At 40.0% G+C, this 19,425-nt stretch overlaps 1 protein-coding gene across 2 annotated transcripts in view; it reads right to left on the reverse strand.

Moving 5' to 3' along the window:
- The window catches only part of INSC (INSC spindle orientation adaptor protein), a 216,806-nt gene that overhangs the window by 197,163 nt on the left and 218 nt on the right, over positions 1-19,425 (reverse strand). Inside the window, exon 1 of one of the 2 annotated variants that reach the window (XM_078383904.1) lies at positions 18,558-18,637. The exons of the other annotated variant lie outside the window; for it this stretch is intronic. The gene's annotated coding sequence lies outside the window, so the exon portion shown is untranslated. Of the gene's footprint in view, positions 1-18,557; positions 18,638-19,425 lie in introns of those variants that run through there. 2 annotated transcript variants of the gene reach the window in all.

Raw genomic sequence — 19,425 nt, forward strand, 5'->3', positions numbered from 1 at the left:
CCAGAGACGGAAGCAGAGGGGAGTTCAGAAGCTGTGGTGGAAACCTTAACCACAGACAGCCGATTTGGACAAGAGCAAAAGGCAGACGCCACTCTCCAAAAGTGTTTTGAACAGGTGACTGACGCCCAGCTAACACCTGAAACCCCAGTGAGATTTCTGGAGAAAAAGGGGATTTTATATAGAGAGACCCTGAGGAATATCTCAAAAGGGGGAGATGGGATCAGAAGTCAGCTAGTGGTGCCTGAAAAGTATCGCCCCATGATCTTACAAAGGGGGCACTCTGACATGTTTGCTGCGCACTTAGGGGTGAACAAAACACAGCAGAGAATCACACAGAATTTCTACTGGCCTGACATAGGGAAGCAGATCAGGGAGTTCTGTAAACAATGTGATGTGTGTCAAAGGCAGGGGAATAGCCGTGACAGGACCAAAGCAAAGTTGTGCCCTTTGCCTGTGATTGACACTCCGTTCAAATGCATAGGGGTGGATATTGTGGGACCTTTGCCCAAGGCCACAAAGAGGGGGAACAGGTTCATTCTCACCATTGTGGACCATGCCACGAGGTACCCTGAAGCCATTCCCTTGACTAACATTGAAACTAACACAGTGGCAGATGCCTTGGTGGGGTATATGTCCAGGATGGGATTTGCCTCAGAAATAATCACAGATTTGGGAGCATCATTCACATCAAAGCTCATGAAACGCTTATGGCAAATCTGTGGAATTAAGCACAAGGAAACTACTGCCTATCATCCTGAAAGTAATGGGTTAACTGAGAAGTTCAATGGGACTCTAATGCGCATGATTAGGGCTTACTTGGCAGAGAATCCAAACAATTGGGACCAGAAGCTGCAATCCCTTTTGTTTGCTTATCGATCAGTGCCACAAGCCAGTACCGGGTTCAGTCCATTTGAACTTTTGTTTGGGAGAAGGGTGAAAGGGCCCCTTGATTTGATCAAACAAAATTGGGAGCAGATCACCCAGGATGACCCACAAGACGTTGTGATATATATAGACTCTTTAAGGAAAGACCTAAAGAGGAACCTAGAGCTAGCAGCAGAGACCCTGCAAGCTCAAAAGGTCAGAAAGAAAGCTTGGGATGACCAGGAAGGCAGGGAGAGGCACTTTAACCCAGGGGAGGGAGTGCTTTGGCCTAGGCCCTGCAAAGAGAGCAAGTGTCAGCTGGGTAGCCCAGAAATAAAATACTTGGGTCACATGGTAGGGGGAGGAGTGATAAAACCCCTAGAGGCCAAAATAGAAGCAGTTCGTGATTGGCCTAGACCCAACACCAAGAAAAAAGTCAAATCATTTCTTGGGTTGGTGGGCTACTACAGAAAGTTTATCCCGAGGTTTAGCGAGATTGCGGCTCCGCTGACCGATCTGACGAGGAAGAAGGCTGATGACCGCATCCCGTGGGCCAGCGACTGTGAGGCGGCGTTCCAGAGGTTGAAGGAGGCGTTAATCAACTATCCAGTGCTGCGTGCTCCAGACTTCGACCGGGAGTTCATCATCTACACCGATGCGTCTAACAGCGGGGTAGGAGCAGTTCTGTGCCAGGAGGATGAGAATGGTGACCAGCATCCAGTGTCCTACCTGAGTAGGAAACTTCAAAAAGGTGAGAGACATTTGGCAACCGTGGAGAAGGAGTGTTTGGCCATAGTCTACGCGATCCAGAAGGCCAAGCCTTACATCTGGGGAAGACATTTTGTTCTGTGCACTGACCATTCACCACTGCAATGGTTAAAGACAATGAAAACCCACAATAGCAAACTTATGAGGTGGGCTTTAAACTTACAAGACTATGACTTTGAAGTGAAGGTGGTCAGAGGGTCAGTGAACTGTGTTGCTGACGCCTTGTCAAGAAGACCTGAAGAATGAAGACGGCGAAAGAAACATGGACTATGTATATATATTGAGGACAAAAAGTTAAATGTACCTGTTTTTTTTTTGAACTTGGTTTGTATGAATAAAGGTAAATTGATGTAATGTATATGGTAAATGTTTAAATGCCTAATTAATATGGTTGACTTAGAATGTAAGTATAAGTAAGTATGATATGGTATGTATAACTGTTGTTGTGTGTTTTATCCAGGTTGTTTTTTGGGAAAAAGCACCTTAGCTTTCCCCCTACAAAACAACTTATAAAGAGGGGAGGTGTTACATACAGCACTGATGTTACCTGTCTGTCATGGGTTTGGAGGGAAAGTTCCATCCTATGGGGAGTGGAAGGCGGGACATCAGGAGGTGGGGCTGTACTGTATATATATGTGATGCGTGTGTGGAGAAGAGGAGACGCTGGGATGTGACGAAGCAGCAGCTGGGAAGAAGAAGCTGGTGTGGGAGTCTGTGTGTCAGACAGGGTACTACTGTGTGTCAGAGTACCAACCTGATAGGTTCAGGTGTCTGTTGGTTAGCCAGAACTGATAGGTTCAGGGTCTGTGCTTCAAGTTAAGTGTTCTGTGTGAACCAAAATGTATGCATGTATGAATGAGACTAAGCCACGTTACTTTATCTTATTCACCTGATCATTTTATTTTCCCTGTGTGTTGTATTTAAATAAACCTTATTCTTTTATTTGTTAAAAATCCATCCCTGGTCTGTGTGACTTCTTATAGGGAATGGTTGGTGGCAGCTTAGTTAACGTGTGGCAGATCCCAGTAGGTCTGGGTTTGTCACACCCTGTACTTCAGAATCAGAGCAAGAGATGCTGAGATTTTTACCCTAAAGCAAACTTACAGTGACATGAGCAAATCGGAAAAAGGAATGTGCACAAAGATTTTTTTAAAAAAATTCTTTTGAATTTGTATTTAGATGCCTTGGAAGGTACCTTTCATTTTCTTATTTTTATGTACCAGGCCTTTTATTTTACACACACACAAAAGCCTCTTTCAGAGCTCCTGATCATGCTTCCTCATTTGTGTTTTCTGGAACTCCAAATGCCTTAAGGAACACTTTAAAACTACTGTAAAAAAGCTCACTGGAAGGACAGATCCTGAAGCTGAGGTTCCAATACTTTGGCCATCTCATGAGAAGAGAAGACTCCCTGGAAAAGACCCAACTCCGGGAGGCAGTGGAAGACAGGAGGGCCTAGCGTGCTCTGGTCCATGGGGTCATGAAGAGTCTGACACGACTTAATGACTAAACAACAACAAAAAAGCAAAGAGGCAAGGCAACAGAAAATCAATCTTCTCCAAAAGTCAGAAAGAGTACATGGGAAAGAAAATCATAATCAGACATATAAAGACTGAAGTTTATATTATCACATAAAATACAGTGGGGTCTCGATTTACGAACTTAATCCGTATTGGAAGGCAGTTCTCAGGTCGAAAAGTTCTTAAGTCGAATCTGCATTTCCCATAGGAATGCATTGAAAACCATTTAATCCGTATCTGCTCTTTTCGTCCATAGAAACTAATGGGAAGCTGCTATTCCGCCTTCTGCCACTAGAGGGGAATATTTTTTTCCTTTTTTCCTTTTAACCTAAGATGACTTAGCTTTAAAAAAAAGGGAAAAAAGAGTTCGTAACTCGAATCTAAGTTCGTAAGTCGAGTCCATATATTCCTATGAGAGCAGTTCGTAAGTCGAAATGTTCGTATGTCGAGCCGTTCGTAAGTCGAGACCCCACTGTAAACAGTATGAGTTCAGTGATACCCACCCAATACAACAGATCACCTGGGCAGGGAGAGCCAGCCAGCCAAGCACCAGCTGCCTGGCACACAGAGATATCAACTTATCAAAATAACCAACAGTAATAACAACACCAAGAACACCAAGATACAAACCTGTCAACCTGTGCCTAACCAGCAATCACCACCATCCACACCCTGGCCCACACCAGCCTGCAACAAAAGCAAACAAAACACTCGCCCCAAAACACCATCAAAATATACACCTTTAACAGAATAAATATACAGTAAATTGACAAAATGACAAGTTTTAAAGATCAGTCAAACAAGGAAAGCACACACATGGAGGGATTACAATTTCTTTAAAAAATAACCCTATCTTTCAAAAACCAAGAAAAGAAGCAAAACAGGTAAAAGATACTGTACAATCAAAGCCCCCCCCAAAAAAAGATTACTAGAATATGGGGAGATTTCCCTCCTTGTGGCGCTCACCCTTATTATGTTAAATAAATCATGTATTATTCATGTTTTAGGCTGATGTGGTTGAGAGGGGGGCCACTAGAGATATTAAAAGGTGGAGCCAGAGAGGAGGAGTTTAGTTTACAGTCAGAGTTAGGGAAGAAGAGAGAGAGAGAGAGAGAGAGTTGGGAGATCTGAGGAGTGATTAGTTTGAAGAGTGAATAGTAATCTGTAAGATAATACAGGACATTGTTATTGATGCTTGATGAACCTGAAGAAGATACTTATGAATTATTATAGACACATCTGTAATCAATAAACCTGTTTTATTCAAAAGACAGTGATGAATGGACCTTTGTCCTTCCTAAGTAAAGTATGTTGATTTAGTGATCAACTGGTGGCAGCGTGTAAAAAGGTGTTTGGTTTGCCTTAGTGTGCTCTGTGTTTGGAAGACAAACTGGGGCCATGAAGGGCAAATGTCACACCTCCCTTAAACACTATCTTTTCTTTGAAGCTAGCAGGCAATTGTGGGCAAAAGCAAAAACAATCCACAGAAGGAAAGAACCAAAAAAAAATTAAAAGCAAAGAAGGAACAAATCCCGAAGAGGCACACTGGCACAAGCAGGCTGCCTGGCAGATGCAAAAATAATCAACAAAATTGGGGGGGGGGGAGATCACCCCACCACCAAAAAAAGGAAAGGATTCAAAGTGGAGGTACAGTGGTGCCTCACATTACGATGTTAATTCATTCCAGCGAAATCGCTGTAGAATGAAAACATCATAAAGCGATTTTTAAAAGCCCGTAAAAACGCATTAAAACCCAATTAATGCGTTCCTGTGGGCTTGAAACTCACCGTCCAGTGAAGATCCTCCATAGCGTGGCCATTTTCACTGCCCGTGCAGCGAGGAATCCGTCCCAGAAAACAGCGGGCAGCCATTTTTTTACCCAGCGGCCATTTTGAAACTGCCGATCAGCTGTGCAAAATTGTCGTTTTGCGATAATCGGTTAGCGAAGCAGGGAACCGATCATCGCAAAGCGAAAAAAACTCATAGGAAACATTGTTTTGCGATCGCTTTTGCAATCGCAAAACCTTTGTCATTATGCGATTTCGTCGTAAAACGAAGCACTCGTCTTGCGAGGCACCACTGTACAGCAGGTAGACAGGCAGCAATTCAAGATGGAAGGCACCAGAAGATTAGCACACAGTAATCCTGCAAGGAATAAATGAAGAAAGGAATGCTTTTCATTGGGTTCCAAGCCATTTCACAGATTCAGAATTCCAACTACACCATTCTAATTGGTTGGCTGCAGACAGCCCTCTCTGTGTTATTGGATGAAAAGTTTCTGAAGAAATTTGACAAAGAGTGAAACTGAACCAAATGATTAAATGAAAGAGACAACACAACATAAACATTGAGATTCTGTGTACCTTCTTTCATTAAAAAAAAACTTCGTACTTAAGAATCTCTCTGTTGGCAATCACCAAAAGAACACAAATTAGATGAAAGAGAGCCTCTCTCAAATTTTTCCTTTTCCATTTGAACACAAAAGGCCCATCTCTAAACCCAAATAGGCTAAAAATAATTCAAATGCACAGAGTTGCAAAGATATATCAGAAGAATTCACTTCTTAGGAAGAATACCTCCACCATACTACATGTCTGTGATGAGGTACATGACACCAGCATGTTGGATGCACCCTACACACATATATCAGCATTAAGCACTGGAACCTTGATAGTAGTAGATTTCATTGGTCAGAGTCCTATCGTGAAATACTACATGCAAGTGAGAAATTAAGCCAGTGATTTTCACAATTTTCTGCTTGGCTTTTGGATGTCCAGTAGACAATCATGTACACAATTAAGAATGTGACCTGGGTATGTCCAAGCATATGACAAATTGCCGGAATGATCACACACTCCAATTATGCAATGCTAGGTTTCCACTGCATAACCCAATAGGATTCTAACCACTGTTTGTATTTCACATGGTTAAGTGTTTTGCTTTGTGTTGGGTTGGGTTGGGTTCAGTTTGGTTTTGCAAAGCCCTGAACACATTTCTAAATCGCATTAACTGTTCTGAAAAAAAATGCTTTTTACATACAGTAGTGTTAGGATGTCTTATTTTTGTTTATTTCACTTCCCTGGTAGCACCAGATGAATGAAAAATGGATTTAGGAAGAAGCCCAATAATAAAACTCTGCTTTTGAGGCATTTAAATTGGAGAAGGTTGGGAGCTCCTCTTGCCTTTTTCATTACCAAAGTGGGTGATTACATAAATGGGTGCTGAAATCCATTATGATGCAAAACAATTTCTAAAAGAAAACAATTCTTTTCTTACAGTAATAATTGCTTCATTTGTTTTCCATGAAAATAAATTCAATGAATCCAGTGTTTCTATTTTCAAATGCACTTGAGTGAAGTCTACCTTTGCTGAATATTACATCAATTAGTGGGATGATATTTATATTGTTTTCATTCTGTATGTAATTATTTTTCTACACAGTTTATGAATGTGGCTTTTAAGTGCCAGTTCAAATTGCGCCCAAAGGTAGTAGCAATACTATTATCACTGCCTCTTCTACCGCTAACAAGAGATTTAAAATGAAAGGAAAAGAAGGAAGAAGCAAAACCCAGCAAAGCCTTCTCATGGGAAAATTACCATTACAAATGGTTCAATGGGCTGTGACTTTCAGAAAAAAATCATAGACCAAATGGCAAATAAACACCAGAGTAATATGTTACATAAAGCCATACAAGTTTATGAACACTTTTAAGAACTAAACTTTAAATGCTCAGTGAAATGCTATCTGCATATGGAACAGACACCAAATGGTTGGCATCAGAGCTGTGTAGATGTGTGATTTGGACTATGCCAAAATTCCCTAAGAATCATAGTTACATGTAGAAAGTGTTTAGTCCTTAGGCCCTTTCTATCTGTATATGACCCATTTCTCCTCAACTGTGCACTTATGGGATGTGGTTGGGAAAAGGGGGAAAATAAACAGAACAGAAATCATACACCTTTCCTCCCTCCCCCTCCACTCCCAAACTATTGTGATGCTACAGTGGCATCTTTCCTATGTGTGAGGACAAAGCATGGAATATAAGAGAAATGTCAGATATCTTGGGTAGGTGGCAAATTACTGCTCCTTTTTTCCCACTCTTGTCCCAGTACCCAGACTGCGAAAGATTTAAGTTATATTTGTTTCTAATACTACATTGTATGTTTCTGACTCATTTTGTTTGAACTCATGGCATACATCCTTCTATCCAGATACAGTATAGTTATTTGCCAGCTCAACAGAACAGAATCAAATCAAATTTATTTAAGTGTTCCACAGATGTGTTGACTTCCTAAGCAGCCAAGATTAAATTGGATTCTCCCATTAAAGCTAAATATAGCACTCCACTGTCACACATTGTCATAGAATTGACAAAAAAAAGTTCTACTGTGGAAAGAAAGGATGCACAAGATGCCACATTAACCCATGCAATGGGAACTCTCCCATCATTTCCTGCCAAGCCATACTGTTGTGTCCTTCATATCCAGGATAGGCAGTGTGGATTCCCTGGATTCATTTCAACAAAGGGCTTTGCTCAATAATGGAGGACAATTCCTGGCATATCAAAGTGGTGCTATGAAAGATTCCCACCAAATCCCAAAGAGCCACTGTCAAACAGTATAGGCAGTGTTAAATTATATTGACTCAAGGTGATAAGAGGCAACTTCCAGACATTAAATGGATATTCCACTTGAGAGCGATCACAATGAAACCATAGAACCCAAAATGTTTTGCTGTGTTCTGGTGATGTTAATTTTATTCATATATTTAATTTGGAATGTGGTTGGTTTTATTCTGCTTTGATTTTCTGAATTATTTTTATTGGTGTAATTTAGGTGGTATACAAATGATTTAAATATGTGTATTTGCATAATAGTTCACTAAGTTCAGAAGGATTTACATCCGATTAGATTGGAATGCAAGGATTATTAGAGAAGTGGTGCCAGTTCAGGGAAGAACATTTCAGGATTTGGAACTGGATCAGGACTGGAAAATGTGTGATCCTACAAAGGGTGTGTGACTACAATACCCATCAGCCCCAACCAGGAGAAGCAGTGATAAAGAATGTTGGTGTTGCATCCCAGTGACATCTGGAAGGCCACACATTTCCTACCCCAGTCTAGATAATTCCTAGATGGAAAAAACAAAGGCTTTCAGGGAGGATCTGCTGCTTTAATAATGTTAAAATGACTTGGACACCATTTTAATTTAATAAATATTTTAAAAGCAGGAAAAGCTCTCAAACAAAACACAGGTTCTTCTAATGGGGAGGTTGACCATGATTCTGTTGATCCTGCCATCTTAAAAAATAATGGGCTTTATTTCACGAGCAGTACATTTCATGTTTTGTGCATCTCTGAGTTATTTTTGCAATTATGTTATCTTTCCATTTTGAACTAATTCCTTGACAGAGCAAAGATAGTCTGGTTTCGGGGTGGTGGTGGCATCTTTACTACTGTACATACTGTACATACTGAGTTGAAGAGTGCAGAAATGAAGACACAACAGAAATCAAACGAGAAACCAATACATTTTGTATCTATTTCTACCAGCACGAACATCAATGAAAAACAAAATAATAAAAAACAGAATGAAAAGTCAGCCCATCAAACAATCTGAAAACAAATATTAATGCATGGTTCATAATCATAACACATTATTTTCTCCATTTAGAGTCGAGTTCACATCATGTTATGTCAGTACTTTAGGTCTGAGAGCTTTAAGAGTTTGCAGCTATGGCCTCCCTTGCAACCAGACCGCACTGTATTCATCCGATCACATTTCAGTACAAAACAGCTAAAGAAAAAACATGAAAGGTCTTACATGAGACAGTCTTCATTCAAGACACTTACATCTGTGGCTTTGGATCCATTCTATCTCCACTCAGTCACATCAAAGTGAACACATTTTATTTTCTAGAAGAATAACGAGGACAAAAGGAAAACATTTTCTGTTCGCCAATTTAACAGATGAAACATTTATTTTCCACCTGCTGTAAAGTAACCACACACTTGTTAGACCCGACACTGATCCTCCCTAGAGGATTCCAGTGAGCGAGTAACAAAAGGTAGAGATCGGAGAAACCAAGGAATTAAACGAAGACAAGCAGGGAAGAGAGAGAAAGAAGCAGGGGCTTTAAAACGCTGCCTTTGTGTTTGCTGGGCTTATAAAGGAAATGTCTTGTTTCTTATTGATTCCTTTCCTAACATTTAGCTGTTTTGGGCTTCTCTAAATGCAGCCATTGCAAGCTGCATAGTTTTGGAAAGTTCACACTTAAGGTTTTGCCCTTTGCTAATTTATGGATATAATTTATAAGTAAAAATATGTTCAAATAACTGGCATTTATATGTATTGTACATGTATTATGGTGATAGATAGATAAGCTGGAATTCTACCAGAATTAAGCAGCACAAACCGTAAACGGCATAACCAGTGTGCATAACAAGGCCAGTTGGCTGTCCCAGGTTCTAAAACGCCCTCGACATGAGTGAAGTGCAAGACAGGTGCTCAGAAAACTGCAAAACCTGCTTCCATAATCATCTTTATGCTTGCAATACTGTGCAATAGGAGTTTGGTCACAGATAGATAGATATTGCCTTTTTAAAATCTGTACTCCATGCATTTCACTTAGTGTCAAACTAAGAATTTAGAATCTAGCATATTTTTCTTCCAGCAAAAAGATTTCGCTCAGTTACAAACCGGAACAAGCAGACTTGAAACTGAGCCTGCGTTTGCCTTCCAAAGACCAATCAGAAAACAAGGAAAACATATTTGGATGACACAAAAGTGAGAAAAGCATGTGACTGGACAAAGAGACATCCTTTACTCCTACTTCTAGATCCTAGCTGAGCCTCTTAAGACTCAGAGTCTGGAAGCTGTTCACAAACTATGTAAAGTTTCATCTTCTTTAATTATTGCTGCACCCAAGTGCATCAATGATCATGTGCTAGCAGAGCAAATCAACATCCTACAAAGCAATTCTAAGAAGGGGGGGCAACCCAAAAAAATTTATAACTTTCAATCTTCTGATCAGCACCAAATTTGGCACAGGTCTAGCAGACACTCTGCTCTTCTTGTGCTTCTATATCCACTATTCAAAATGCCAGGAAATGGCCCAATATTCATAGAAGCATAGAATAATGGAGTTGGAAGGGGCCTATAAGGCCACCAAGTCCAACCCTCTGTTCAATGCACAAATCTAAATCAAAGCAAATTTGACAGATGGTTATTTAAGTTTCTCTTGAATGCCTCCAGCATTGGAGTGATTGCCACTTCCTGAGGTAACCAACAATAATATTGCACAATAACATGTCCACATTGGCAGCAGCAAAAAAGGATGCCAAGCTTTACCTAGTGAAGGGCAGCCTGAATGTTGACAACACCAATGGCATCAGTTAGGATGGTCTACCGGATAGCCTTTTGTGCTCACTACCATTCACACTTGTTGAAAAATAGCTTTCTGTTTGAGTGAGAAGTGGTCAACTGATAAAAAAGGAGTCAGTTTCCGAAATTTTCCCTTGCTTGGTGTCAGTTAGTGAATGGGAGTAAGCCCAAGAGGCTATCCTGTAGACCAGTGGTTTCTCACCTTGGGCCCCCAGAGGTTTTTGGACTAAAACTTCCAGAAACCTTCCCCATTAGCTGTGCTGGCCAGAATTTCTGGGTGTTTCTAGAACACCTGGGCATCCAAGGTTGGGAACCACTGCTGTAGACCATCTTTACTGCTGCCATTGATTTCAAAATTCAGGCTGTTTTGTAATGCTTGACATATTTGTAATGCTTGACATATGTGTAGCCTTTATAATTAAAATTGTAAACCGCCCGGAGAGTGCTTGTAGCGCTATGGGGTGGTATACAAGTCCAATAAATAAATAAATAAATAAAATAAATAAATGTTTCCTGCTGGCAATGCAGGCACGATATTGTGCAGCAGTATTGGGTCACTTACTGGTATTCTGAATCATGGATACAGAAGCACCATATCCCACATTCCTAAACTGGAGATTTTTAAAAAATTGAATAAATTGCAAACCAGATATCCACTAGGGATTGGTTCCAAGCCGCCACACACACACACGGATGCTGAAAACCATGGATAATAGCACACATAAGAGTGAGTGAGAGAGACAGAGAGAGAGACCATGGTAAAAGGAAAAAAATTAGGAAAAATATTATTTTCGCATGCATTACCAGAACTGGCCACTAGAGGAGTCCAGAGACCTTGCTATGTATTCTTCACTAACAGGTATGCATAGTACTGTCTCTGGCTCCCTCTAATGGCCAGTTCTGGTAATACATATGAAAATATTTTTAATGGATTTTTTGTTTTAATATATTTAATATTTTCAAACTGTTGATAAATGAATCAGTGCATACTGATGCCATGGATAAGGGGGTCCTACTGTAATTTTATATGGCCTGGAAAGTTGACCAATTAAGCCTTGATCAATTGTGAACAAGATCACTTTATGAACAAGATAGTAAGATCTAATATAGACAACATTGCATTGTTCCTAATTACTTGACTTACTTCTCTCACCAGTGCTTTTTTCTCTCCACTGTGAAAACTGTTTATTCCTACCATGGTTTCGCCAAGAAATTTTTGCTGCCTGAGAGTGGCAAATGTTTTCCTCCCTTCATAGTATATGGTACTAAAGTTATATTTTGGTATAAGGGGCACTAGAAACCACAAGCATCCTTTCTCATTTCTGGTAGTGAACGCAAAACCAGGAATTACATAACAATTTGGTGGCACACTTTGATGACACACAAAAATCACTGCCTAAGGCAGTCACCTCCTCCAATCTCTTGTTCCTGATTTACCTCCTCTCCTTCCTGTTCTGTGTTCAGTGAGACAGACATGTTAGCTCAGAAAACACTGACAAAGCATGTGTCAAAAGCATTTTAGAAGTCCAAGTCCTTGTTTATAATGTCTACCAGGCAATGGTGCCAATGCTCACCATAACTGTTCTGACAGCTACACCATTTAAAACCACAGGTGTGTTAGTCCATATCAGCAAACCCATGCTTGCCATTTTCACCTCCACATATATTTTGGGATGCTTGTTTGTAGCACTAATGAGTTAATCTAGAAAAGTTAATATTGTAAGACTAATACACTATAATTGCCCAGTCAAAGCCACTTTAACTCAAATACTTTTCCCTAAAATAAATAACTATTTCCCTAGTCACAGCAGTATTGTAGTTGAAAATTTTTATTGTCTTTTGTGAAGGTAAGAAGCAACAGATGCATTGCAACAGATGAATTGTTGTTCCTGCTAATTGAAAACCCATATGTTTTGAACCTGTGGACATAGCTTCAATTATATTACTGCTAACAGTTCATCTCAGAAATGCTTATATTGCTAAAACAGCAAATGATCTTAGAATCTTTGAACTGCAGAGCTGGAAGGGACCCTTTGGATCATCAAGTCCAACCCCTGTCAAGGAAGCACAGTGGGGAGTCAAACTCCCAACCTCTGGCTCCACAGCCAGTGACCTAAACCACTGAGCTATCCAAACATTCACCTGGGAATTCTTATAATATGAACATTATTCCATATTTTTCTGTGTATAAGATGCCCTCATGTATAAGACGCCCCCACTTTTCTAACCCAAAATTAAGAAATCTAAGTGGGACTTGATATGCCCTCCTGATTACTCCGTGAGGTCTTTTCCAAAAAGCAGCATTATTTTAGCTTCTTCTCAGTTCTATTCCAGTTATACAATAAGATGGGTAATTTCCAATTACCCCTCCACTTCCTTTTGAAGTGGAAGGTTTGTACTACAACTCCCAGAATTCCATAGTTACCATAGACACAGGTTGTGACTACACTGTTACACTCAACAGCGTAACTCAATATGTGCCTTCCATCAGAAGCAGGCATCTCAGAAATTTCAGCTTACTTGGAACGGTTTCCAGCTACATCACTGTTTGTCCCCTAATGCCTAGGTGTTACTTTAGATCTAAGAAACAGTGCCAAAACAGAAAGCAAAGCAATCGCTGCAAGAAACAATAATCTCTGAAAGTTTTTCAGAACCACAAACACTGAGAACTACAGCCTTGATCACATGCTACTCCTCAGGTGAGTGCACGATCACATTGTGGTATAGTTCAGTTCACTGAAAACAAGAACATGTAGCACTCAATGATAGCTATACAATCATTACTGGATGCTTAAAGCCAACCTCTAGTGGTGGGGGGGAATTATCTAGCAGGCATTGCATCCAGTGACATACTGTACATAAAGGGGTAACAACTAGAGATGGAGGTATTCATATTTGTATACGAATATCACCACACAGATGGCGTTAATGAGGGTCCGGCCCCATGGGGCCAGACAGTCCACTTACTAATCCTCCATGAACATGGATGGTACGATTCTACCAATGGCTTCGCAGTGCGCAATCCACTCGCTACTCCTGTCAGGACGTGGGAGGACAAGCCTTGCTACAAGGTCAAAGAGCGGTGAGCGAATTGCGTGCTGTGGAGCCATTGATAGAATCGTGTCATCCACATCCACAGCAAATCAGTCTAGCCCCATGGTCCAACCCTGTGGGGCTGGACCATCATTAATCCCGCCTGTGGGGGGATATTTGTATATGAATGTGAATACCCCCATCTCTAGTAACGTGAAAAATTCAAAGCATCAACATCAAATTGGTTATTGTCTACCATCCCATGCCTCCCAAATAAAAAACCAGGAAAAGGTTTTTCAGAACATCTGTGAATCCAGAGGAAACAGCAGAGAATGCCTGGACTATGATGTGGAAAGAAAGAACTACCCACCTCTAAAATTGGATGGGACATCAGAAAAGCCCATCTCCTGGTCATGGAGACCTGGGTCATTAGGAAATCCCTTAATACGATATGGACTGGAGCTAGCAGAACCAAAGTACTGTAAACCTAAGAAAATTGGGATTTTGCATTGACACAGTTCAAGTGTGGAAAAGAACAGAGTAAGGTGTAGGATGGAGTTGAGCCACAGTGGTTACACTGGTATCACATGGCTAGAGTTATGTATTATAGACAGACTCACATGCTGAAATCCTATTGTGCAATTATGCAAATGGTATGACTTTTGAAAGCAAATTGCCATAAATTGAAAAACTTTCATAAACAATATGGGCTGCATATAGAGTCACATAATTCACATGCAACAGGTCTATGGAGATTTCTTAATTTACAGCAATTTACCTCTAAACCTTTGCACTGTTTGCATAACTACACAACAGGATTTAAGCCACAGGCCTTACAGAAATGGAGCATTTGTTTCTCTATGTGTACCGAATTGTGTACTGGTAATGCTTTTTCCACTGCCCTGGATTAAATCAGTACCAACTGTGATAAAGAGGGACCAAAAGAAAATGACTTTCCTGATTTTTAAAAAAAAATATATAGGTAATTTGGGCATTTATTTCAGTTAATACAGGGATGAAGTTCAGATGGCAAAAGCTTTCCAGCTGAAAACCTCTCAATTTAACAATCATCTATGAATTAAAGCAACAACAAAACAAAATAAAAATCCACTGGAGAAGATAATTTCTAAAGAGTTTCCTCTAGATTTTTGAAACAATTGCTTTAAAAAAGAATGAATTTTCAAACTAGATTTGCAGCAGGTGTCTGTTGCCAAGGGAACTGACCAGCTTTCAATATACAGTAGCACTAATCTACAGGAACAACAACATCCATTTCTGAACATTTTCTCCAGAATTGTTCAAACATTGTCTTGAATTGAGGGCTGATTTCTTAATGAAAAGAAAAGTGAGGCTTTAAGAATCCATGTGAACAGAAATGCCACTGAGATCTTTCATTAGACACCAAACAGCACCAGCTGCCTCGAAGAAAAAAAGGGGGAAATGCTCACTTCAGATGAGGCCCAAAGTACTTTGCTAAGTCAGCAACTGGGGTCGAGCTGTAAGAGATATTTTATTTCTTCCTGTAATTATTAGAAGGAAAAAAAGATTTTCTCCAAACAGAAGACAGACTGTATCCTCCACACAGCCTGTTATTGTACAGGTTCCCCTATGTAGCTATGGAAACAAAAAATGGAATGTTTCCATACAATCCCAGATATGCTCAAATCTCAATTCCACTTTGTTACCCGCAGACAAAAGAATCCCTCTGCACAATTCAACACCAAAAGGCTCTATTGTTTTTTTCCTGTGATCGCCATATTAAGATTTTATGCCATGATTCATTGCTATTATTTAACAGCCTGCTTTCCGGACACTCCAAGACAATATAATAATTGTCTCTCATTAAAATTTGAGCTGTCTAGTAAAAAATCAGATTATGCACTCATGGCAGATGCAAAGGCTATGAAGGGGTTATGAAAAAAAAAAAAACCAGCAACTGCAGTGGGCTTAGATGTATTTTCCTTCAGTATTCAAATTTAATAGTGAAGAGGTACATAGAAAATTGAAAACATTGCTGAAAAACTGCTCCTGAAAACGTTTCTGAAAAACTGTTTCCAACAGATCGCACTAGGTCTCCCTTTTTTAAAAGCTGTTAAGTCAAATCTTGTCATGCCCTCATTGGCTCCCGATTAGATGTTGTGCTCAATTTAAGGTGCTGTTCAAACCTGTAAAGCCCTTAATGGTTTAGGACCTTGATATCTGGCAGGACATCTGTCCCACAAAATAGCTACCCAACACACACTCCTTGTAATTTTTGATACTAAGAATTATAACACCCCGGAAGGACACAAAAGCCTAGGATTGGAACTGTGCTTTCTTGGTTGTGCCCCCTTCCCTCTGGAACAAGCTTCCTCTGGAGGTTCACCAGGTACCCATTTTTCTCTGGTTTTAGGAAGCTAATTCTATAAACCCACATTCTACTAGTGTGGATATTATTCTGAGATGTTTAAATGGGTTTTAATTTGTGTATCTTTTGTTTATAGGAAGTTTTAGTGAGCAAAAGGGTTTGTTGTATTTTATTTTTATTTATTTATTATATATTGATTTTATTGTATGATGTTATGGTATATTGTGACCCACCCAAGAATGGCTTACATCATGATATATAGAAGATATCTGAAGAAATCAACAGTAAAGAATCACATTGTGAGAAAGGGAAGAGAAGAATATGTTTTTCAGAAAGGGTGATATTCATTTAATAAGCCAGCTGAAAGCAGTGTCCAGCCAGCCCTTTCTCTGCTACTGAGTTCTTCAGAGGAACAGTGGTTAGATATGGTCCACATGTCGACTCACAAGATGCCTCATGCTTCACCAGCCCATCTGGTTCGCAGCTAAATTTGGCTGAAGGACTGGAAAAAAGAAAGCATCCCAGGTGGTTGTTACACAAAGAACACTGCAAATTTGCAGATGTGAATGAACTGGTGTGCGTTTTTAACATGATATGGGGGAAGGGGGTTTTGTTACACTCATTTATCATATTTTTGTGCACCAGATTATCATCTTCCCTCCTCTTCTCCCTTAACAGCATCCATCATCCACTGTCAGTATGACTTTGGGACAAAGTTGTAGTCCAATACATCAGATTAGGGACGAGCATGTTTTGGTCTCTTTTAAGTAATTAATGTGTCACCTTTCTCTTAGTGAAGGGACTGAAAGCAACTCACAATTAATTAAAGGAATAATCATACAGAGTTAAAAACACAATAAGGTGTAATATTAGAAACAAATAACAATATTAAAAACTGTCATTTAAACAAACATACAAACTGAGAGAGGGGGGAGAGAGACAGAGAAAAGAGCATCTCCCAATAGCACTTATTTGTTCACATCACTTAAAAGCCTGCCTGAAAAGGAAGTTTTTTGCCAGCCTTATAGGTCACAACCAGCACTTTGAGCTGGTTCTCGAAATGAACCAGCAGCCAGTGATTTTACTGTAAAAGGGGAGTTGCATACTTCCCATAACAGGCACCAGTTAACAGGGTTGCCACAGCATTTTGAGCCAGCTGAAGTTTTTGAACACTCTTCAAAGGCAGATGTATGCAGAGCACATTGCATTGATCAAAGCAGGCTATAACTATATTGATGTCACCACAGCCAGATCAGACAACTTAAGGAATGGGGCAAGTGGTGTGCTAGCTTTAGCTGCACAAACACATCTCTGGCCACTGATGACGTCTAGACAGGCAGGTTCAGGGCTGGTTTCAGGAGGATAAAAAAGCTGACTTCTTGGAGGAATGTAATCCCATCCAGTACAGGCCAAATCCTTATTCTGTGTTCTGTCTTTTGACAGACTAGGAGCACCTTTGTCTTGTCTGGATTAAGTATCAGTTTGTTTGCCATTATCCAGCCCATTACTGTCCTCAGACTAGAAGTCAAAGAGCTTCTCCACAGTTAGAAAGAGAGTAGTATTGGGGACAGAACTGAACCCTGAGGGATCCCCAAGGCCAATAAATAAATAAACTGGATTCAAACAGAATTTCCCCATCACTGCTTTTCAAGCTCATCCCTCTGTGACAGAAAGACAGCCCAGAGGGACACCAGGGCTGAAAATAACACAGACAATGAAGAAGTTAATCAGCACCAACACAATCACATTCCCTGTCCATTTTCAGCCACAGGTCAGCCACCAAAGCCCAAATTTTTTTGTGTCCCATAACCAGGTTAGAAGCCACATAAAAATGGGCCTAGATGATCGGCCTCATCTAGGATTCCCTATCTTCTCTCTATGTCCTTCCCTTTGTATATGTGGTGAACAGCCCACACCTCACTCCTGTCAGTCATTTTAGAGCCCCAGTGCAGGACCCTATGACAGGACAGGAGGGGCAGAGTCAAAGGAATGGGAAGTGCCAGAGAGGCAATGAGAGAGAGAGACAGAGAGGGAGTTAGAAAAAAGATGGTGAAGCGTTTAGACAGAGAGAAGACTGAGAGGTATTTAGACAAGATATTTGACAGTTAGTTAGTTGGAGAATATTAAAGAGTTAAACGGAATTAGAAGTACATTGACAGTCAGAAAATATTGAGATCTTCATTAAAGTAAATGAGTACAACAAGCTTATAAGTAATCAAATCCACGTTTACTGAATGAATGATAATAGAACATCCATGATTTTCCTTCTGTGATTCACTTATTTATCCTTAAATAAACCTTGTGTTATTTGGCAGCAAGAGTGTGAGACTCATGATTGATATAGTGAGGATAATATCCTCTGGTGGCAGCGAAAAAGGGGTAAAGAACAAGTTGTGTCCAAAGGTGAACCTGAGTGAGGGGCAAAACACACAGGGGTCACTGGGGTTGCGCGACAGTATCCAAACAACATGGGGTGGTGGGGTCTGAGATCTGTCTCTGTCATGCCTGAATTAAGTCACACTCGTGTGCAGCACAGTCATGATGATGTGGCACAGGCACGGCACTGATTCTTTAAAAAAAGGGGGGGGGACATTTTGATAAATTCCTACCAGAAATGAACTAAAACAAAACTGTCACTCACCCCTATTTTTATGATATCTTTGGACAACAGCATTGGCAAACAATCCTCATAATGTTCAACATGCCTTGCGGACCAAAACCTTATTTCTTTCTTACTGGGGATGGAATTATACTTTCTGTTGTTACTTCTTTCCTTCTTGCTTTCACAAAAATAATCATATGAACCTTTGATTCATTTGGAGATTTTCCTCCAGTTTGCAGAAAAAATGATTAAATTGTCAAAAATGTCTAGAATATGTCAAAAATGCAGTGGAATCTTTCTCCTGCCTGGATCCAATAAAGTTGTACTACATAAACGTATAGATTTTAAACATTGGGACTATCATATAACCAACTACATAGAGCAACTACATAGAGAAATCAAACTACAATAGTCTTATGAAATCACATGACAAACTGGATTACAAACCAGCAGGGAAATGACAACAGAGGGGCAGAAAGAACATTGTATTTGAAAGTATTTTGAAACCATGATTAAGTTAAATGCAAACTAGATGTTAGAATTGTGGAAGTGATTTAGTCAGCTTTAATGGGGTGCCACAGACATTTTAGAAAACTATGACTAATGATGATTTGGCTTTTTATCTTCTGCAGTTATTGTCAGTTCATCATCAAAAAGATGTTAATTTGCTTGGTTGCTTGATCTTTTACTCCACCAGTCAACTTGGTTCTAGTCCTTACAAGCACCTCTTCTACTACCACAAGAGATTAGATAGATGCTGAGGGTAGATAGAGCAGCGGTAAAGTAGAATACTCCAAGTCTGGGAAACAGAAAAACTTTTTACGACAGCTCTGTCTACTGATTTCTGCCAATTGACTGAATAGTAGACAGTTCTATTGCTGAAGAGATCAAGAACAAGAAAAAGTTA

The sequence above is a fragment of the Pogona vitticeps genome, chromosome 1 (assembly GCF_051106095.1).
Source record: "Pogona vitticeps strain Pit_001003342236 chromosome 1, PviZW2.1, whole genome shotgun sequence".
NCBI lineage: Eukaryota > Metazoa > Chordata > Lepidosauria > Squamata > Agamidae > Pogona > Pogona vitticeps.